This window comes from Lissotriton vulgaris, chromosome 12 (genome assembly GCF_964263255.1).
Source record: "Lissotriton vulgaris chromosome 12, aLisVul1.2, whole genome shotgun sequence".
Classification (NCBI taxonomy): Eukaryota; Metazoa; Chordata; class Amphibia; order Caudata; family Salamandridae; genus Lissotriton; species Lissotriton vulgaris.
In genome coordinates this window covers 153,234,373-153,257,013 of record NC_141700.1, presented here as the reverse complement: position 1 = coordinate 153,257,013, position 22,641 = coordinate 153,234,373, and the positions used below count along the sequence as shown (strand labels likewise).

At 48.9% G+C, this 22,641-nt stretch overlaps 1 protein-coding gene across 3 annotated transcripts in view; it reads left to right on the top strand.

Moving 5' to 3' along the window:
• The first annotated feature begins 4,202 nt into the window (after positions 1–4,202).
• The window catches only part of GPATCH4 (G-patch domain containing 4), a 62,544-nt gene continuing 44,105 nt past the window's right edge, over positions 4,203–22,641 (top strand). Inside the window, exon 1 of one of the 3 annotated variants that reach the window (XM_086947647.1) lies at positions 4,203–4,311. The gene's annotated coding sequence lies outside the window, so the exon portion shown is untranslated. Of the gene's footprint in view, positions 4,903–18,893; positions 19,106–22,641 lie in introns of those variants that run through there. The other 2 variants (XM_086947646.1, XM_086947648.1) reach the window with 2 other exon arrangements.

The following is a 22,641-nucleotide window of genomic DNA, read 5'->3' as shown; positions in this document are numbered from 1 at the left end:
TTTGCCGAGGTAGCTCAAGGGAAGCATTCAAGGAGTAAAATGTGTTTTAAGGAGCACCTGCAGATTCTGCACATATGTCATGCAAACAGAGCATGACTTTCAACGCATTCCACGCAGCAACACTGCGTAATTTGAAGTATACAAACATGTTTCCCCTGGATGCATTGCGACCACGCATAAAGCTGACGTTATCTGGTATTTTGTTAGGTTTTCATTGCACATCTTAAGAGTAGCGGCTGTTGTTTCTTGTTGTTGTGTAGGCGGACACTCTCTGTCCAATGTTCAATATTTTCTGTTAAATCCTGCATTAATTTAAGTAGTTTCTACATTGTCCTGTGAGGTTTATGCTGCAATGAAAACCTGCAGCCGGGCTGGTGAGTGTGGCAGGGCCTGCCTGTTGCTGCGGCTCCAGCTTGCCAGGCTCACAAAAGCAGTAATCGCCTGAGACTGGGTGACAGTAAATTCTCCCAGTTGCACTTGCTATGCTATAAAATGTGCTTTTTAAGCTGGCGAGCAGTCTTGAATGATCATATCAATGAAATCATCTTCTGAGCGGCTGCAGTGCCTGCCTGCCCTCTGTTACTGAGAACTGTAGTCATGCAGTCTGCCTCCAATGAGTGCACTGCCATTTATGGTGCAAGCGCCCCCGCGTGGCTTCAGGTGGTGTCAGGGTCGCAAGCACGTGCCTGCAGGTGGTGCTTTCAGCGCTGTTGGGCAACCTTTCACTGTACACTGCTATAATTTTGTTGCCGTTCGTATTACTTGTTAGATGTCTCAGTGTGAGAGGCCAAGGAGTGTATGATCATGACATCTCCAATCCATGCTTTATGTTTCTGAGTAAGTATGATGTACCCTGGTAGTTAGTGGAGGAAGATAAGAGAAGTGTTGCCAATTCTATTTTGGGTTGAAATAATTATAGCACCAGTGCGTTTAGGTCTAATAGCGGTGGTTTTAATGCACATAATCATTACTTTCAGTAAGGGCATACTACCATTTCGCACTGGTCTCTTTATTTCCGTACTGCAGTGCCCATTATTAGCAATGTTCAAAAAGGCTACTGTACATTTAATGTGTAAGTGCAAGTACGAGAGAACGGTCACTGCTGCGAGGTCAAAAACTGAATGGGCATAGTCTGTCGTATTTAATATGAAAGGTGGGTTCAAACAATAACTTTCAGTGTCAAAGGATTGCACTACTGTGCAGGACATCACATTGTGTTGCTTTCAAGGAAGCCCGCTGCATGTCTTTTCCCATGCCTGATACATACGAGTCTGACACTACTTAACCACCAGCTTAGAAGTAATGTCTAATCAGGGAATCTCGAGTTTACTGTATGGTACAGCCCTTTGTTTCTCCGGGAAGTATGTGCTATATTTGTACAGTTCCATCCTACAGACCTTCCAATCAATGTTTTTTCTGCAAGAGCCCCTTATCTGGAAGGTCGTAGGCAGCGTCCTCTGTATTCCCACCCTCAGGCCATGCATCTGTGTTCTTCGGTTCATGGTTCAAGGTGTAGCGCTAACATGACCATCACAGATCTGTAATGGGGCTTTCAGCCTGCTAGGAAGGTCTGTCTAATAAAACTGGTAAAAACTGTCTGACTACGGGTGTTGCCCTACACCTCAAACCAGAAGTCCACTTAAAGTTATGGCACGAAGCACGCAGATGTCTAGAAGTGCTGGGACCTCTGTAAATGAGTTACAAACGCGAGAATCTGAAATTGTGTCCTTCCTAGCCATTTCTTTGGCACAAGAGGCTGACCTTGGTTGTTCTGGGTGTGTGGGTGTGTGTGGCTCTGGGTGTGTGTGGCTCTGGGTGTGTGGCTCTGGGTGTGTGGGTGTGTGTGGCTCTGGGTGTGTGGGTGTGTGTGTGGCTCTGGGTGTGTGGGTGTGTGTGTGTGGATCTGGGTGTGTGTGTGGCTCTGGGTGTGTGTGTGGCTCTGGGTGGGTGTGTGGGGGGGGGGCTCTGTGTGGCTGTGTGTGTGGGGGGCTCTGTGTGGGTGTGTGTGTGGGGGGGGCTCTGTGTGTGGGGGGGCTCTCTGTGGGTGTTTGTGTGTGTCATTTGCGAGAGAATAAGCTATTGGCATTGTAAATGACAATGACATTTATTTATGTTTAAAAAAACATAAAGAAAAATAATGTCAAGAGCAATGCCAATAGCTCTAACTTTAACAAAGGCAAAACCATTGCATTGTAAATGCTTGTTTATTTTGAGAGGGAGAGTACCAGCACTTCTCAAGACAGACGTTTTACTTTTAATAGGAGAGTACCAGCACTTCTCAGAAACAAGCAGGTACTCTGGTACTGAGTACCTGTACTTCAATGTTCCCATTTTAAGTACTCAAGAACCCTATATTTTGTTTAAACTAATAGTGAAAATGTATTTGTGATATGTGCTGTATAAGTGGTGAGGGGTTTAATTTCAGCATCAACTGAAAACATCACAAACATTGAACGATGCCCATGGTGTTATCCAAAAACCTGTCAAGTGACTCCTGTAAAATCTGTACATTCGGTAAGACCTGCATTTCTAGTCAGGATCGCTCTGCAGCTTGTGATGTCAAACTTTTGAATGGGAAGAGAAAACATGCGTGCAATCTGTCGTAAAAGCCAGAAGTAGATGTAAGTGCCACACATCAGTCACTGTCAGAGCTTAATTTTTTAAAGCAATAATCTTAGTTATTAAATATAAATAGGTGCAGTGGCTCAAAAGTTTTGCTAGGAGGCCACTGAAACTGCCAAATTCCGCAACACTAAAGCTGTCTTGTCCTGATTCCAACTCAGGCCTTCTCCTTCCCCCACCTAACACTACCTGTTTCTGAACCTCCGTCTTCCAGGTTCTTTTTCAGCCCAGCTTTCTCTCTTTCTCACAGTTTCCTTCCTTTTTTTTCTTCATCTTGCCTTTTACCTCTCATGCCATTCTGGGTCAAAGTCTGATGATGAAAATAGTTTCCAGTTCCCCCCAAAAAAATCTAAACTAGGAATGGTTGTAAACCAGTAACCCTCTCCTAGGTTTGGGTGTAAGGTTACCATAGGACTCCAAGTTAGCACAAAAACCTTTAGCCAGTTCTTAGCGTTTATTTAACAATGCATTCTGGGAGTTGTAGTCCTGGTTTACCTTGGTTGAAGCAATTTAACTGCATTTTCAGATTATTAACATGTCTAGAGAATGTAATTGGCTGGACTGAGGTGTCCCGGTGATGTGGAGCTATGTGATACCCGTTACTGTGTCATATGGAGGGAATTGAGGCTAATCTGAAAAAACACTTCTAATATAGCCACCAAACGCCCTACTCCGATAACTGTGTGCAGAACTATCAAGTTTCCCAGGTACGTGCATATCTCATACAGTCGAGGTATTTGCTTTCCATTACGGGACATGTAGAACTGTTTAAACAATTATAAATTCCGAAGTACAAGTCCCAGAATGCAAAGAGAAAAGCATGCACTAGAAGAGCTACTCAGGCATGGATGGACATGGAAAACTTGAGAGTTTGTGTGTGGTATTTACATCCATGGACATCATTTAGGGAGCCCAGCTGCGACCCCTGGCACTTCCTTTGCGACTCCTGGACTCTGAGGTAAACATCAGTACCACGAACACAGGACAGCTTGTGTTTATGGAAGTAGAATGGGGATCCACTGTCATTGTTTTCGGGCAGTTTTTTTAAATTATACTTTTAATGAATAATATATTATTTACTATTAGTAAATAATATCATATTATTCACTATTAGTGTAATAAAAAAATGGAGTACAATTAATTGGAATATTACTCTAAGGGGCTGATGAGGTAAGTAAACAAGCATTTGCAGTCCTGCCAAGCGTCACGCAACAGGTGTGACACTCACGCATTTCAGTGCGGTGATCCGCATCACCGCACTGAATGAATTTGTCACACATTTTCGCCACCTGTGCCAGCGCGCCAGCAGCTCCTGTGCCCGGGCTCTCTCTACAGTTCTGAGAGTGCTGCTCAGCCCCGTGCCTAAACAGTTAACCACCAGACACTGCAGCTGAGCTCCTCTCTGAGCTCGTGAGCGGCGCCGCGCTACAATGTATCTCTCTGCTCTGCCAGAGTCCGACTGTGTTCACTGTTGCCCTGGAAACGAAACTCTAGAGAATGCGATTTGGTGCAGTCTGCAGGGGGGCCGGCGCCCGGGCTGCCCGCTCAGTCGATACAGCCTCAGAGCTGTCAATCACTGTGGCGCACCACAGGGGCCAGGAATAATCTGGATGTGCCGGCCTGGGGTGGGCCGTCACGTCCGGAGGAAGCAGGAAGTTCAGAAGCGGCGGGGGATTAGAGTGCCGGCAGGTAGCGGCGCACGCAGTCTCTCAAGCATGCATCATGGCCACCCGCCGCGGCCCCCTGTGCAGCCCCGCTAAACACAGCTCCCAGCTGAGACCTGCTAAAGCCATTTCCTGTGGTCTGCAGTTCCAGCTAGCAGTCAATGTATCAGCCAAAAGGTGGCGCGGCTTCCTGTGTTGCTATTTTTTACTATCTGGCGCCATCCCACCCACCCCTATTAGTGTCACTGATTACCTTTTGGCGACCGCCTGGGGCAATTATCTGCCGAGGATCACATGGGCATTACTATCTTTAATTGGCGTCCTCAGCTAGAGTGGAACGCTGGTCACGTGGTGAACAGACTCTGATTAAGTTGCACGGTCTGGACTCAGGCAGGAATCAATCATTATGTTATGTCCCCCTTAATTTCCTGCCAATTGACCTGAAGCTGCTGCCGATCGGCAGAAGTTTGATTGTCCTCCCAGTGCCCTCGACATTTCAAGGGGCAGCCACAGCAACAGGATGGTGTAGCACAGAGTTGTGACACTATCGGCTTTGCTTTCCTCGAAGTGCAGGCGCCTTCTTTTTCCAAAATTTTAAGTTGGTTCGATTTCTAAGGTAGGAAACATTTTTCTTTAATAATAGAGTGTTTAACTGTTTGTTGAAGCTGTTGTCTTCTTGAAGTTGTGGTGCAGGGTCCCGCATGTTCAGCACGTCAGGCTTCCCTCTCCTGATGGTGTTCAGTTTGGTTTCACTTTTATTTCTTGCAGACAGTGCAGAGGCTCGTGTGTTCTTTCTATCTGTAAAGCCCAATCACCGTGTGGAGGCCGCAGCTCGGGCGGGTGGCAAATGGTCCCTTAAACACGTCCTCACCTGTTCTCAGCCTGCAGTGCTGCAGCAAGCCCTAGCAGGCCGGAGTGAGGTACTGCCTAGAAGTGTCACCCATCTACAGCCTCCGGACACACAAACATTAGGACTCATCTCCGACCAGGAGGCGGCCCAAGTAGGTATTGTGAGAAGTTGGCCCGATATGCAGCGTTCGCTATTCTAGCGACCGCTATGTATCGTTCCAAACGACCCTTATGATGTTTGGTTGTAAGTCAACCTATAGACCAGCTATCCTAGTAGCGTGGATACGAGCAGTCTAAGGCTAAAGACTCAAGAGGGCGTGTTAAGCCAGCTGTTTACCACACATGTACCCCTTGAACACCAAGTGAAAGGACACCACACAAGTGTTATGAAAATAAACAGGATATTTATTAAGATTCACAACAGCCCTGTACTCTTTATGAGGACAGGGTACTAAGCACAAACCAAATCTCTTAGGAAAATACTTCAAGTGCACAATTAAAACAAGTGTCCGAGGACACGGAAAGTTTAGAGGTCTCGGGCGGACCCGATAAGGCAAGTCGGAAGCGAGGGACTCAGGACCCTAGAGTAAAGAGGCTATGCAGGCACCGAAATGCCGAGTTACCTAGCCACGAGGGCTGCGGCTGCACAAGTCTTACAGGTGTCGGGGTCTTCGCTGACGAGCCAGGAGCCGGAAGAAAAGGAGTTGCTGGCCGGCGACCAGTGATGAATAGTTCGTAGAGATCCAAGCCTGGATCAGAGATCGTTGATACCTGAAAGCAGAGGGGACCAAGTTCGTACTACTAGCCAGTAGTCAGAGGGTACCAGGAGGGCACCGGTTGGCCGTCACCTCGACTAGGTGAGTGGGCGACGCTAGGCTCTGCAGTCTCACGGACCAGGAGGCGTTGTCGGCGACCCGGATGGAGGTGCGAGCTGTCCCACGAAGGATGATGCTGTCGGCGTCGCTGGGCCCAGGATTGGGGCAACAAGCCTTGGCAGATTTCAGGGCCACGTGGTGGGCCTAAAATGGCGTCTTGAGGGGACCAGGAGGGTCCGGGGTGCTTCTCTCAAAGATAGAAGCAAAGGCCAGTCTGGAGCAACCAGACCAGCAGCGTTGGTTGTCGGATGTCGTCACAGGAGGGCACAAGCCAGCGGCTAGTGACCGGACAACGTGTTGAGCAGCGAGCAGAAGGGCCCCACGCAGATCGTGGAGATGCTGGGAGACTGCACTTCGGTGCTGGAGCGGCTCAGGGTCGGGGCTTCTCGGACCCCAGAGCACTCACCAGGGAATTACTTCGATGGTCGTGCTGGTTAAGAGCGTGCAGGTTTTGATGATGGCCGGTCCCTCGAGGTCTCGTCGCACCCACAGATCACAGCTGAGCTGATGACGTGGGTAGAGGTCAGAGGTGCCAGGGAAGCCGGTTCTCGTCGAGCTGGGCCGTCGGATTCCTTGAGGAAGGACTTGCAGCAAACCGCAGAGTTCTTAGATGGTGCCCGCTGATGCAGGGTGACTACTCCTTAGTCACAAGGGAGAAATCTTGAGAAGAGTCTCGAATGTCCTTTCGTAAAAAGTAGTTCTTGATTCAAAGATGATCTAATTTGGAAGGGTCCCCGCTCCGGCCTTTATCCTAAAGAAAGGGGTGGGTACATGACTAGGTCCTGCCCTAAGGGTGGGACCAGGAAGGGGGGTAGTTACACCCCTCTCCCCTGCCGGACTTTCCCCAGGCCAGGGCTGGCGCCCCTGGAACTGGTTCTGACCGGCAGATGCGTAGTGAGCACCGGGGTGCCACTCCGCAGTCACCTTCTCGCAAAAGCCCTACCTACCCAGAATACACAAACCCTGTCTGGGACGGTGCGAACACCGCCCTTGACAGGAAACCCTTTGTCCAAGCGCTCCTCGCTGGAAGGACTCCCAGCAGCAGGAGGTCAGACTCGTGTCTGTGGTGGCAGCATCCATTTTGTGGAGCTGAGGCTTTAGTTAACTTTAACCGGGGTTCACAGTTACGTACATGTCGTATCCCTCTAGAAGGGCGGAATGCTAACCTCGCCGCCAGAATTGGTGAGGGGGCCGCATCCCGATTCGTATGACACCTTACTCGACATGTCTTGATAACGCGACACCGAAGTTACCGATGTGGTACGCGTTATCATGGAACAGCCTTTGGGTCTTTGTTCCGCAAGCTGCAACCGGGCTCGGCTCGGGCCAGAACCTAGTTCACACGAGCCCACGCACTCTGCCTTCAGGATTGTCAAGGCCTGCCATAGGAGTGACTGATAGGAACTCGGGCGTCCATTGTACGGTTAGATATAGGGCCACTATACCTAAAGCAAAGGGTGGTTACACGGCTTTGCCCCAGCTGTCATGCAGCCAGTTGTGTCAAATTTAGGAGGCCAGCCAGGGGTGGCATAATACATGCTGCAGCCCCTGGCGGCCCTGGGTACACCTATGCCCTGCGTTACGGGGTCTGATAGGGTGGCCCAGTACCAATTGGAAATGCACCTAGGGTACATGGAATCCATTTTACAGAGAGAGCAGTAGGCCTGGGGTCCTGATTGGCAGGGCCCCAGGTCGTCTATGTCAAAAAACCAGCTAAAACACAGGGCAAAAAGTTGGGGGCAACCATAGTCAGGAGGTACCTTCCTACACAACCCCCCCCCAAACGAAAGGAGATAAGGCTATCCTTGTCCAGGTAAGCCTCTATTACCTAAGTGGCCATATAAGGAAGGACCAGCTCTGGCTTGGTTTCCCCCTGTGTCATGGTCCACTAGGCAACCCCTCACCCTAAGGGTATCTGAGGGTCTCCACCATAGGGAATCTCTGTCTCTGGTGTGTCTTGGGAAAGAAGAAGGCTGATGCTGGGATGGAGTACTGAAGTGAGGCTCCTCTACCTTTGGGCTCAACTTCCTCCAATCACCATCCATCATGTGTGCCTTTCTTTCTTTAGCTGAGATGCACTGAGCTCTCAGGGTCAGCCTCTGGCTACCTAAAGCTGGAGGCTGAGTCCCTCTGTTTGGCTTACTGGAGGGACAGGTCAGGTCTGGGGTTTTTAGGCCCCATGTTTGGCTGTGCCCAACAGTGTCCAGCTGTGGGAGTTCCCTAACTACTTTTAAGGGGGATCCCTCAGGAGTCTGTTTTATTTTCACTTGGCTAGGTTTACCAGCTTCAGTGATCCTAATCTGCTGATTAAGGGGTTCTTTTGGACAGGGGGCCCTTTGGGGTCCACCACTGGCCTCCCTGATCTCTTCAGCCCTGGGCTGACTGAGGCAGGGTAGAGAGGTGCAGGTTACCTGCTCCAGACTGGGTCCCACCTGGGAAGGGTCCACTGTCATCAGGGGCTCTGCCAGGCTAGGCCTGACTACCTCTGGGGCAGTTCCTTCAACAGGGGTAGAGTCAGTTCCCTGAGGAGGCTGGCTCTCACCTAGTGTCTGGGAGGGGGAAGACTCTTCTTCCTCCTCAATGCTCTCTGTTTGAGTGGAGTGATCCATTGTTTCAGGCTTCACAACCTCACTATCTGTCTGAGTAGAGGCTGAGACCATTTCAACCTTGCCAACCTTTTCAGGAGGGCACTCAGTTTGTGTTTGGGCTGTGACTGTCACAGCCCTCCTATCCTGTTCTGAAAAGTCTGTCTGAGCCTGGGCAGTGGCTACCACTGCCCTTCCAACCTTTTCAGGGAGGAATGATGCTTGGACTGGGGCTGTAGCTATTACTGCCCCACTAACTTGTCTGGATAGGCCTATCATTCTGGAGTGAGTTTCCTGCTCCACCTCAGCCCATGCCGAGAGTTCCAGGTCATTCCCCAGTAAGCAATCTACAGGTAGGTTATCTGTCACTGCCACTCTCATGGGCCCTGTGACATTACCCCAGCTGAGCTTGACTACTGCCATGGGATGCCTTCTCTTCACTCCATGAATGTCTGTCACCTGATAAGTAAAACCAGGGGTCAGTTGAGCAGAGGGGACCAGATGGTCACTCACCATGGTGAGGCTGGCCCCTGTGTCTCTGAATGCCTCAACTTTCTGACCATTCACTAAAACTTCTTGTCTATACTTTCCCAAAATGTGGGGTCCAGTAGTGAAGTTGGCAAACCCCATGCCAGTCTCACAGACAAAAGTGTGGTCGGGGAACCTGGCTAGGCCATAGTCCTCCTGATTGCCCAAAGTAATGCCCACCACATTCTTGGGGGCACTCCCACCACCTGGGGGATTACCACTAGTGGTAACAGGAGGTTTAGGAGTATTACCTGGGGGTATATTTCCCTTATTACCATTTTTAGGGCAACTGGCATCACTTTTGTAATGACCCACCTGTTTACAGGTATGGCAATAAGGTTTCTTCTGTTCTGAAGGAGTGTTCTGGGACCCACCACCCTTGTTGGAGTTTTGGGGCCCTTGGGAAGTCTTCTCTGTGGATTTATCCCCACCCTTCTCTTGAGGCTTGGTTGATTCCTTTTTCTGGTCACCACCCTGGTTTTTAGGCCTAACCCTGGTTCGGACCCATTTGTCTGCCCTCTTACCCAATTCCTGTGGAGAGGTCAGATCAGAGTCTACCAGGTGCTGATGTAATAACTGGTTCTGACAATTATTTAAGATTTGCTCCCTCATAATTAGATTATACAATCCTTTAAAATCAGTAACCTTACTACCCAGTAGCCAGCCTTCAAAAGCCTTAGTGGCACAATCAACAAAGTCAGTCCAATCTTGAGACTGAGTTTTCTGGGTGTCGCTGAACAGCATCCTGTATTGTTCAGTGGTTAAACCAAACCCATCAACCAGTGTATTCTTCAAGATTTGGTAATTGTTAGCATCCTCAACTCTAGTAGTGAGGAGCTTATCTCTACCTTTACCATCAAAGGAGAGCCACAAGATAGCTGCCCACTGACTTTGGGGAACACCCTGCACAGTGCAGGCCCTCTCCAAAGCAGTAATCCATTTGTGGATGTCATCCCCTTCTTTAAAGGGGGGCACTATCTTATTCAGGTGCTTTGTATCAAAACTCCTTTCCCTATTGCTAGGTTTATTGCTGCCACCAGTGGGCTGTAGCCCACATAATTCTTGCTCTCTAGCAAGGGCAAGTCTCTCTTTGGCCAGGGCAAGTTCTTCCCTTTCAATCCTCAGTTTGATTGCCCTTTCTTCAGCTTCATACACTCTCCTCTTAGGGGAAGACATCCCTCTGTGAGAAGAGTTGAGAGAGCCATTGGTTCGAAGGGATCTGTTAGAGCCTCTTGATAGAGACCTAACTCGTCCATTCCCAATGTTAAGCTGACCTGAGAGTGGGCCCAGGAGTCCCCTAGTACCAAGCTCATGTCTGCTTAAGTTGGACCTGGTTAGTCTATTGACTTCTACCTGTCCCTTATCTGCCTCATCCCCTGACAACTGGTCCTCATCCTCATCCTCAGCATCATCTGCTTCCTGGAGGGGATGGTCCTGGCTATCAAAGGGTCCCTGTAAGGAGGGCAAACTTCCTTCTGGATTAGAAGGGTCTGGGTTACCAGCCCTACTGGCATCATAAGCCTCTAAGAGACCAATCAGAAAGGAAGTGGTGGGGTTAGACCCCTGTTTTAGTTTCCTGAGAGTACACACTTGTCTCATCTCATGGAAGCTAAGAGCAGCATATTTTGAAGTAAGGACCTGTGGAGGGTCCACTGACACAAGGGGATACTCAGAGTTTCCTCCTTTGTCTGACATGCTGATTCTAGTGTGGTGTAAGTGATGCACCTACCTACACTATGTGTTTACCTACTGATCCCTTGCTAAGAGTTGCAGCCAAGGTGTGCTAGCCTTGAGGAGCTGCAACAGCTGGTTCAGTAGAACTCAGAGTATTCTAAGCTTAGTTATATGTACTAACAGTACTTATGTGATCTTTCAACAAGATATTCTTAGGATACGTGTGGTAAAACAACAGCAAGCTCAAATCCCAACCGCTGCTCACCAATGTGAGAAGTTGGCCCGATATGCAGCGTTCGCTATTCTAGCGACCGCTATGTATCGTTCCAAACGACCCTTATGATGTTTGGTTGTAAGTCAACCTATAGACCAGCTATCCTAGTAGCGTGGATACGAGCAGTCTAAGGCTAAAGACTCGAGAGGGCGTGTTAAGCCAGCTGTTTACCACACATGTACCCCTTGAACACCAAGTGAAAGGACACCACACAAGTGTTATGAAAATAAACAGGATATTTATTAAGATTCACAACAGCCCTGTACTCTTTATGAGGACAGGGTACTAAGCACAAACCAAATCTCTTAGGAAAATACTACAAGTGCACAATTAAAACAAGTGTCCGAGGACACGGAAAGTTTAGAGGTCTCGGGCGGACCCGATAAGGCAAGTCGGAAGCGAGGGACTCAGGACCCTAGAGTAAAGAGGCTATGCAGGCACCGAAATGCCGAGTTACCTAGCCACGAGGGCTGCGGCTGCACAAGTCTTACAGGCGTCGGGGTCTTCGCTGACGAGCCAGGAGCCGGAAGAAAAGGAGTTGCTGGCCGGCGACCAGTGATGAATAGTTCGTAGAGATCCAAGCCTGGATCAGAGATCGTTGATACCTGAAAGCAGAGGGGACCAAGTTCGTACTACTAGCCAGTAGTCAGAGGGTACCAGGAGGGCACCGGTTGGCCGTCACCTCGACTAGGTGAGTGGGCGACGCTAGGCTCTGCAGTCTCACGGACCAGGAGGCGTTGTCGGCGACCCGGATGGAGGTGCGAGCTGTCCCACGAAGGATGATGCTGTCGGCGTCGCTGGGCCCAGGATTGGGGCAACAAGCCTTGGCAGATTTCAGGGCCACGTGGTGGGCCTAAAATGGCGTCATGAGGGGACCAGGAGGGTCCGGGGTGCTTCTCTCAAAGATAGAAGCAAAGGCCAGTCTGGAGCAACCAGACCAGCAGCGTTGGTTGTCGGATGTCGTCACAGGAGGGCACAAGCCAGCGGCTAGTGACCGGACAACGTGTTGAGCAGCGAGCAGAAGGGCCCCACGCAGATCGTGGAGATGCTGGGAGACTGCACTTCGGTGCTGGAGCGGCTCAGGGTCGGGGCTTCTCGGACCCCAGAGCACTCACCAGGGAATTACTTCGATGGTCGTGCTGGTTAAGAGCGTGCAGGTTTTGATGATGGCCGGTCCCTCGAGGTCTCGTCGCACCCACAGATCACAGCTGAGCTGATGACGTGGGTAGAGGTCAGAGGTGCCAGGGAAGCCGGTTCTCGTCGAGCTGGGCCGTCGGATTCCTTGAGGAAGGACTTGCAGCAAACCGCAGAGTTCTTAGATGGTGCCCGCTGATGCAGGGTGACTACTCCTTAGTCACAAGGGAGAAATCTTGAGAAGAGTCTCGAATGTCCTTTCGTAAAAAGTAGTTCTTGATTCAAAGATGATCTAATTTGGAAGGGTCCCCGCTCCGGCCTTTATCCTAAAGAAAGGGGTGGGTACATGACTAGGTCCTGCCCTAAGGGTGGGACCAGGAAGGGGGGTAGTTACACCCCTCTCCCCTGCCGGACTTTCCCCAGGCCAGGGCTGGCGCCCCTGGAACTGGTTCTGACCGGCAGATGCGTAGTGAGCACCGGGGTGCCACTCCGCAGTCACCTTCTCGCAAAAGCCCTACCTACCCAGAATACACAAACCCTGTCTGGGACGGTGCGAACACCGCCCTTGACAGGAAACCCTTTGTCCAAGCGCTCCTCGCTGGAAGGACTCCCAGCAGCAGGAGGTCAGACTCGTGTCTGTGGTGGCAGCATCCATTTTGTGGAGCTGAGGCTTTAGTTAACTTTAACCGGGGTTCACAGTTACGTACATGTCGTATCCCTCTAGAAGGGCGGAATGCTAACCTCGCCGCCAGAATTGGTGAGGGGGCCGCATCCCGATTCGTATGACACCTTACTCGACATGTCTTGATAACGCGACACCGAAGTTACCGATGTGGTACGCGTTATCATGGAACAGCCATTGGGTCTTTGTTCCGCAAGCTGCAACCGGGCTCGGCTCGGGCCAGAACCTAGTTCACACGAGCCCACGCACTCTGCCTTCAGGATTGTCAAGGCCTGCCATAGGAGTGACTGATAGGAACTCGGGCGTCCATTGTACGGTTAGATATAGGGCTACTATACCTAAAGCAAAGGGTGGTTACACGGCTTTGCCCCAGCTGTCATGCAGCCAGTTGTGTCAAATTTAGGAGGCCAGCCAGGGGTGGCATAATACATGCTGCAGCCCCTGGCGGCCCTGGGTACACCTATGCCCTGCGTTACGGGGTCTGATAGGGTGGCCCAGTACCAATTGGAAATGCACCTAGGGTACATGGAATCCATTTTACAGAGAGAGCAGTAGGCCTGGGGTCCTGATTGGCAGGGCCCCAGGTCGTCTATGTCAAAAAACCAGCTAAAACACAGGGCAAAAAGTTGGGGGCAACCATAGTCAGGAGGTACCTTCCTACAAGTATCATGTCGATATTTCTGGTCCTGGTTCTCCAAATTCTCTGATGCTCCATATTCCCTGATGCTCCATTATTGCCCACTGTGAAGCCCAGTGCCTGTTTATCGCCCTCGTTGGTGGTAGTGCCATATTATTGTCGTGTCCGGAATACCCTCACAGACACTTTGGTATTGTTCTCTTTTAGGCCTTATTAGCCCATTTGAAGACATTATAGCCTCTCTGATTCGCTCCTCTGCCCTCTCAGATGCGCTATTACCACCCAATCTGAAGCACCACTTTAATTCTCTCGGGCGCCGTTATTGTCTTATCTAATTTACTGTTATTCCTGCCACTGGTGCTCTGTTATTGACACCTCTGAGGCCCTATCATTGTCCTTTCTGATGCCATATTAAGCCCCCTGATGCCCTCTTAACACCCCCATTGATGCAGTATTATTGCCATGTTCGAAGTATGATTCCCTTATGTATTGCCCTGTTGAGAAAACTCCAGGTGGCTCAAAACACGGCCGCACGGCTGCTACGCAATGTTCCCAGGAAAGCATCCGCGCTCCCAGCCCTTCGCGATTTGCATTGGCTAGAGATTAAAAATAGAACCAAGTTTAAGGCTTTATGCTATATTTTTAAGATTAAACAGGGCTCTGCCCCCAAATACCTTCAAAGTCTTATTCATGGCTGTACTCCTAGCCGTACCCTTAGATCTGCAGGTAAGGGAGACTTTGTCGTTCCTAGATTCAGGCTGGCGAAGATGGGCGGCCGCTCCTTTTCCCATCTGGCCACCAAATGTGGAATACCTTGCCTGTGAGGCTGAAGTTGGAAACTGATTTGGTTAAGTTCTGCAAGGGATTAAAAACTTGGCTTTTTCAGCAATAGTTCTTCTCAGCATCATTGATTCTCTGAACAGCAGTCCCTTTCTTAAGTCTTGTGGTTTTCTTCTCCAGTCTTTCACTTGGCGCCGGGAAACCCATTGCGGGTAGCTGTGCGCCTTACAAGTTCAAATAAATAAATAAAAATAAATAATTAACCCATTCCATGTTCTATTATTGTCCTGCCTTATGCCGTTTTCTACTGCTCTATCTCTGTGTTAATGCCCCCTGTGATGCCTGATTGCTGCCAACTCGGATGTTACTATTGCCCTCTCTATTGTACAATTAATGCCTCCTCTGATGTCTCATTATTGGCCGCTCTACTCCCTATTAATGCTCCCTCTGATGCCTTCTTATTGCCCCCTCCAATGTTGTTATTACCCTGGCTGAGGTTGTGTTATTTCCTCCTCTGACACCCTGTTATTGCCCCTCCCAGGCTCTGGTACAATGGCCTGTGTCTGGTATGTTTATGTTGTCGCCTCGGGCACGAATTTCAATGAAGGGGGGGAGGGGGGCAAGAGAGGAGTAAGGAGTTTTTAGGTCTCGCGACCTATCGATGTGCGCAAGCGCATCGAGCGGAGCGAGAATTCAAGTGGCGAAAACATCATGAAACCAAAGGGCTTTCAGCCCCGCGGTTTTCATGCAGTTCCCGTGTACATGCACGCGCATCGCATGCAAGCCCAGCCTCTCCCGCCCCCATCCGGCATCAGGCTTCTCCTCCCCTAGCAGCACTCCTCCCAAACCAGCAACTCCCCCCTCCCACACCAGCACCTCCCCTCTCTCTCCCCGCAAACACAGCCTTGCCCTCTCCCACACCAGCACCTCCCCCCTCCCACACCAGCACCTCCCCTCTTTCTCCACGCAATCACAGCCTTTCCCTAGCAGCACTCCTCCCACACCAGCACCTCCCCCCTCCCACAACGCAATCACAGCCTTGCCGCACTGCCGAGCCTGTCCCAACAACACAACCCAGCTCCGTCACATGGCTTCTGCTTTGCTCACTTTCGCTCTCCTCAACCCTTCCACTCTTGGCAGACCGTTCGTTTTCCCTTTTGATCACGTCAGCCAGCACCTCCCACAACGCAATCACAGCCTTGCCGCACTGCCGAGCCTGTCCCAACAACACAACCCAGCTCCGTCACATGGCTTCTGCTTTGCTCACTTTCGCTCTCCTCAACCCTTCCACTCTTGGCAGACCGTTCGTTTTCCCTTTTGATCACGTCAGCCCGACTCACATCCGAACGTCTTTTGGTCCCGTTTCTATATCTACGTACCTAACTCTGCCGCCCACATTCACCACTTCACCGGGCGTCACCCTTGGCGGTCCGGAGAATCTTCTAACTTAAGCAGCAGACCCGTGTTTTTCGGTAAGCCACGTCCCTTTACTGTTTTCGACACCTAGCTCACTCCGCAGTAAGTTTTGTTTTTCCTGCAAGCTAACTCCTGCACATAGCGAGCACCACCCCTCGCTCACTCATTTTGTACATAACGTTCACATATTTCATGATAACACCCAGCATGACGCCTTACTCCCAATTCTCATCTATTCCCATCACCATTGCGCTGTATTTCCTCAAGTTTACTGCTCTTTCATTTTCCCGCTGACCCCAGTATGCAGGCACTCACATTCCCTTCTTTAACACGCCCATATGCATGCAGCACATTCCTCCGTTTAACCCTCGTGTGACGCCCTGAAGAAGAGCCAGCCTAGGCTCAAAATGCATCGGGGTGAACTAATACTGCTTTAAAATGAAGCCCACGCTTGAGTTATCGTTGGCATGAGATACACGATTTGCGACAAAGCAAACTAGAATAATAAACTTCTCCAACCCCTGCCCCAAAACCACCGCTCCCACTTTCCACTAACCCCGCTCTCGTCTTCTCCTGCCCCCAGCGTCTCCCCACCACCGAAGCCCAAGTTCTACCCTCACCCTCCAACGCTACTACTCACAGCCTACCCACGACCACCACAGCCATCTCAACAGCGCGAAAATAAAGGCCACTTTGTAGGTATTCACGTTAATTTAATACATTTTTTTAACACCACACAACATTTCTGCAGGCACACCATTTTTTTCCCCTCCTTCTTTTGTTTGAGGTCACCACAGGAGCCCACGGAGCTTCAAAGTGAGCGCTCTCACCTTCCGGATTGGTGTTCAGCCCTCCCCCACCCTCCGAGCACGAATGCAACGTTTCCCTCAACCCACCCTTCCCCCTGCATAGAGTGCGCAGCCATCCATGTCCTTACCTAGAAGAGGGGAAACTTTTAAGCCCTTTCTGTGGCATCATTGACCAGCTTGCAACACGCACTCATTAAGCTGGACAGGACGCTTTGCAATCAAACTTTTTTAGATGAAGATTTATTTTATTGATAAAGTACCCTGAGCAAAGTTGTATTTTTTATCTATCACTCTATTACTGCATTTGAAGCTTTTATCTCTCCTCCTCTGCGAGCTTTCCAATTGTTCCTGCCCCCCTCCCCCATTTAATTTGTTTCCTGTCTCTTCATTGCTTGCCCGTCCCCCAAACCCTGTGCCTTGCTACGGTTTTCAGACTGCCGATTCTGCTGTGAAACCACTGTTTTGCCCTGCCTGTGTTTATGCTGCATGAGTTCTTTCTAACCCTGCAACAACCTTAATTGCTGGGGGTTATATACAAGGGTATGGTCGGTGCTTAGGGGCTACATGTCTGTGGCCAGCTCACCATGATTAAAAAAATAAATATTCATTAAAAGGGAAATCACCCACGCAAGCCCACTATCACCCACGCAAGCCCACTATCACCCACGCAACACCACACTCACCCACGCAACGCCACTCATCCACGCAACGCCACTCATCCACGCAACCCCACTCATCCACGCAACCCCACTCATCCACGCAACCCCACTCATCAACGCAACCCCACTCACACACGCAACCCCACTCACACACGCCCACTATCACCCACGCAACACCACACTCACCCACGCAACGCCACTCACCCAAGCAACCCCACTCATCCACGCAACCCCACTCATCCACGCAACCCCACTCATCCACGCAACCCCACTCATCCACGCAACCTCACTCACACACGCAACGCCACTCACACACGCTACGCCACTCACACACGCTACGCCACTCACACACGCAACGCCACTCACACACGCAACGCCACTCGCACACGCAACGCCACTCACACACGCAACGCCACTCACACACGCAACGCCACTCACACATGCAACACCACTCACACACGCAACACCACTCACACACGCCCACTATCACCCACGCAACACCACACTCACCCACGCAACGCCACTCACCCAAGCAACCCCACTCATCCACGCAACCCCACTCATCCACGCAACCCCACTCATCCACGCAACCCCACTCATCCACGCAACCCCACTCATCCATGCAACCTCACTCACACACGCAACGCCACTCACACACGCAACGCCACTCACACACGCAACGCCACTCACACACGCAACGCCACTCACACACGCAACGCCACTCACGTTGCCAATAGGTCTCGCAGTAGGAAAGTTGGAACGATTACATTTGCAAATACAATGCCTTTTATTTTTTTTTTCATTTTAAAAACATAAAGGGCTTTGTCATTTACAAAACCAATAGCTCCAACTTTCCTACTGCGAGACCTATTGGCAACGCCAGTGCTTGTTTAAGGTTGTTAATGATGGTGGGGCAGTTGGTTGTTGCAATGAATGAAATAAAATAGATTTTGAATGTTATTTAAAAAATTAGAGGAACCACAGTGCTATGGAACCAGATGCACAACAGCTTTAGAATTCGGAAACTGTCCTATGGTGGATTTGGTGATCTAATCTAGGTGTTACAATACATAGATGATGCTTTGCTGTTTTGTCCCATCCAGGCATTCTTTCTAACTTTTCTTGATAAAATGTAAAATGAGTATAAACATAAAAATGTCACTGGTATGCATGCTAAAAACTTGCCAGCTGTGTGAGTTAATCCAATTCTTGATGCGCTGTACTTGGCAGGGCAGGTGTAATTTCTGATATTGAGACCTTTCCCTCGTCTTCATGGATTGATTTTGCTTGTGAGAAAGTGTCACTCGTAGTCGCTGAAATGTCACTCATAATTACACTGAAATTATGAAAATGTCACACACGGCAGTCTGAAACCTTGGCAGCTATGCATTTGCAATGCAATAGGTCTCGCAATTGCGAGATTTTGAGCTATTGGCATTGTAATTGACAAAGGCTTTTATTTAAGTGCTTAAAAAACCTGCAATAATAAAAGACATTGTCATTTACATAACCATTTGGTCAAAGTTTCTAAAATGCGAGACCTTTTGCATTGGAAATGCTTGTTTATGGTGTGTATAGGAGTGACATGCGACTGTTCCACCAGCTTAAGCGATGTACTAAAACCTAATCAATTATTATTCCGAAATGGCCGAAACACTCCCATATGAAGGGAAACGCATGCGTCGTCCTTCTTTTATTTCAATGCAAGGAGCGACGAAGCCGCTCTCTATGGTAATCTGCATGCCCGGCATCTCTTTCCTCTTTGGTGGTTTCTGCTGGGTCAGGCGCTGAGGCTGGTAGTCAAAGATGGCGGCGTCCAGCGGATGCTGCACGTTGTTTCCTAGAAAAAGAGCTTGATTGCGAGCCTGAAGCATCAGCGTGTACCCCAGTCGTACCTATTTCAAGGGACATAAAAAGGTTAGTGGTAGGCAGGCAGTGTCTCGTGAGTTTGAAGTCCGATTGAAATGTATTTCTCTTTCAATAATTCGCCTCATTCACAGATACCACACATTCTTAAAACGTGACATGGGTTTGTTTACATTAAAACCTAATGTCTTTAACTGCGCGTCATAAAAATCCAATTGGCAAACGTCACTAAATGGGTCACTTGCGTTTCGATCCATAAAGTGTTTTCTTCTCAGTCTCTCCCAACAGCTTTAGTTGTTGAAAAATCAATGCTTTTTAAAACTTTTCAGTAGATTTAAGTTGCCTACTTTAAATGCAGTTAGGTGCTCTAAGGAACTCCTGATAGTTTCGAGATTAGCTACAATTTGATGATTAATCAACCTTTTTTGAGGGCCTTCAACTCCACGGCTACACTTGTTCTTGTGTTTTTAGTAGCTTTTGATCTAGAAACTATTTGATTGTTTGTTTACATTTTCAGATTACGCAGTAAATGATGGATTAGTGGTAAATGTATGGTTTTATGAAAGTTACGTGAATATATGCAAATGAAACACTGTGCTTTCATACACCCGTATTTACCTAAGTTCCAGGAGGTACTGTGTTTGCCCCGTGCCCTCTTGATATAACCCTTTTAAAGAGCTTAGGGATGGCGGAGGCGGAAGGAAGAACAACCCCAGAACGATATAGGGGATATGGAATAAGACAACATTATACCTCATCATGTTGATTATTTGTGTTTCGCATGTTTAACCATGCCATTTGACTTTGAACAAAACCGAGGTGGCGGTTAAATAACTTCTTTGGAAACTGAAACCGGAGCTAGTCCAGCTTGTGTTCACTGCACTGCTGACTGACATTTAAGGGCGGAGTTAGTAAGTGGCCAAGAATGCAGTTTTTCCCCAACATACCTGAGTGCAACTCAAGTGAACAGAGCATGACCCATCTGTCTTTACCGCTGTTCTTTACGAACTCTAATATGACATAATTGCTTCTCGCCTGTGAACCTTCACTTCCCCCTTCAAGACCTGTTCATCGGCCTCATCTGCATTTTTTTTTTAAAAGAAATGTTATTGGTATTTTTGGTAGCAAGACAGAATATTTGAGCGACATGAGGTATACACTACATTTGCAGGATATATCAATAACCTTGTTGGCCCCAAATTTCCCCCATGTACACACTAGATATAAAATATAGTGTAATAGCACAGATATCAATGGATATCTAACTTTGCGCCCTATTATCGTGCATAGTTATCTTGATCCGTCACAATCTCAAGTATGGGTGATTTTAATTTAGCTATCACGTTATTCATTTTCCTATGTGATTGTCTCTTTTCCTAATTGATCATCAACTGTGTAGTGTCTCTCCAAGGAAATGTTCCTGTAGGAAGCCCACCTTTTCTATATTTTGGTGTGTTTCTGCAAGCAAAAGCCTGGGAGTTCCAATACCATTTTATTTATTTATTTTAAAGGTTTTATATAGGGCTGGCTAGACCCGGAGGTATCGGAGCGCTTTACATGAGCATCAGATCATAGTTACAGGTTACATGGTTACACAGTTATTAGAGCATGGCAACATAGTTACTTGTAAGGTTGAGATAAAACAATAAGCACAAATAGGTAAGGGGAAAAGCAGGCAAGGGGAAAGATTCAGGGGAGGAGTATGAGTCCATATTGTTTTCCCAAAGCCTTATATAGGGTGGGGATCTGCCTTCTAGTGCTTGGCAATGTCGCATTTTGCAAGTGTGAGGCTTAAAAATAATAGGTGTCTTTTTATATCTATTGCCCCCTATTCCTTCGGTGCAGTGTAAAAGTGCAGGTTTCAGGGATCTAGGCAAGTCCCATGCTAGCACCTCTGTCAGGCTATTGAATATGCCACAACAAAAACGTTCTAGAACATGAAATGACCAGTTAGTGTGTAGAAAAGTTCCAGCCTCCGAGTGACATCGCAGGCAATGCAGGGAAGCAATTAACCCTGCCAACCATAACCTATGTCTAGTGAAGTACACCTGATACAAGTACTTAAATTGTATGAGTCGGTGGAGATTGGAGTGCCTCAGCCCAATCATCATCAATCGGTCCCATGTCCGTATCCCATGTCGCTCTTAGGGTTTTCGGGGTGGTGGTGACGTTCGTGACATGGGTTTGGTAGATCTTTGATATGTTATGATTCCCTAAGTCGCCCACCAGGAGCTTGCCTTCTCAGAGGTTGAATTCTGGTAGGTCAGTCAGATCTTTAATGTAGGGATGAAGAGCATGCAGTAGCTATATGAATTTATAAAATTGAGAATGGGACATGGAGAAGTCTATTTGAGGATCTTGGAAGGTTTTAAGGATAGGCCCTTCACGACATCACCCGGGGAAAATATGCTGATGCGATTCCAGCCATTGAATCCCTGGAGGTCTGCCAATTGGGGGGGTAGGTGATTTTGCCATAACTGGGTTGCTTCTGTAACGCAGACCTACCTACCCATTCGGCAAAGGGTTAGTCGCCAAGTCAGAATCACTACTCCTGTTGCGGGGTGAAGGGCTTTCGTGTTGGCCCTACTGTAGACAAATGAATATAGGGAGGGATTGCCCATGATCCATTGTTCAACTTTATATGCTGGGTCGTCTCTGGGCCCGTACCACCATTCATTCAGGATTTGCAGATGAGCGGCTGCATGGTAGGCTTGTATATCAGCGGCAGCAATGCCATTGCAGTATGTGGACTGCATACGTGTGTGAGGTGACCCGGGGCGGTACTGCCACCACCCCCTCCTCCCCCTCCCCTTCCTCCCCCTCCCACCACAGCAAGTGTCCCAGAATTGCGTTGATTTATCGGAACCCGGACAAGGGCTAGAGGTGGGACTGTAGTTGATATAGTAGTCTGGGCAGCAAGACCATCTTAAAGAAGGCTGACCTTCTGTAGAGGGATAAGGGGAGTGTGAACCAGTGCTTCACCTCAGTTTTAACTCTTTCTATTGTTGCTTCTAGGTTGTTTTTCCACGAGATTTCTCATCTGTTAGACAAACTCCCAAGTAAGTTACCAGTGTGAGATCTTCCGCCCAACGACTTTCCCTCCAGGTCCCCTCTAATCTGCCAGATCAGTGATTTAGTACTATTAAAATAAATGCCTGATGTCGCGCCAAAGATGCGCATCTCCTGTAGGATTCTAGGGCCTGATCGGTGGGCATCAGTAAGGAAAAATAGGATGTTGTCCGCATATATGGCTATACGGTAAGAGATTTCCGAAGTCCACTCGATGCCTCTATAAAGTGCGTCCCACCTCAACCAGCCTGCGAGAGACTCGATGACCGAGCCTGAATCGGGTGCCCATGTTTAAATATTTCAGCATTATGACCATGTATGTCCAGCTGACAGTCAAATGCCTTGTCCTTATCTGCTAACAGTAGGGCAGATGGTCTTCGAGTCAATCAATAGCAGCAATTGTTATGTCTGGTTGCTCTTTGCGGCATGAAGCCGGCCTGATCTGGGTGAATCAAATCTGTGAGTTGTGGGACAAGTCTATTCGCCAATATCTTGGCCAGAATTTTGGCTTCTACATT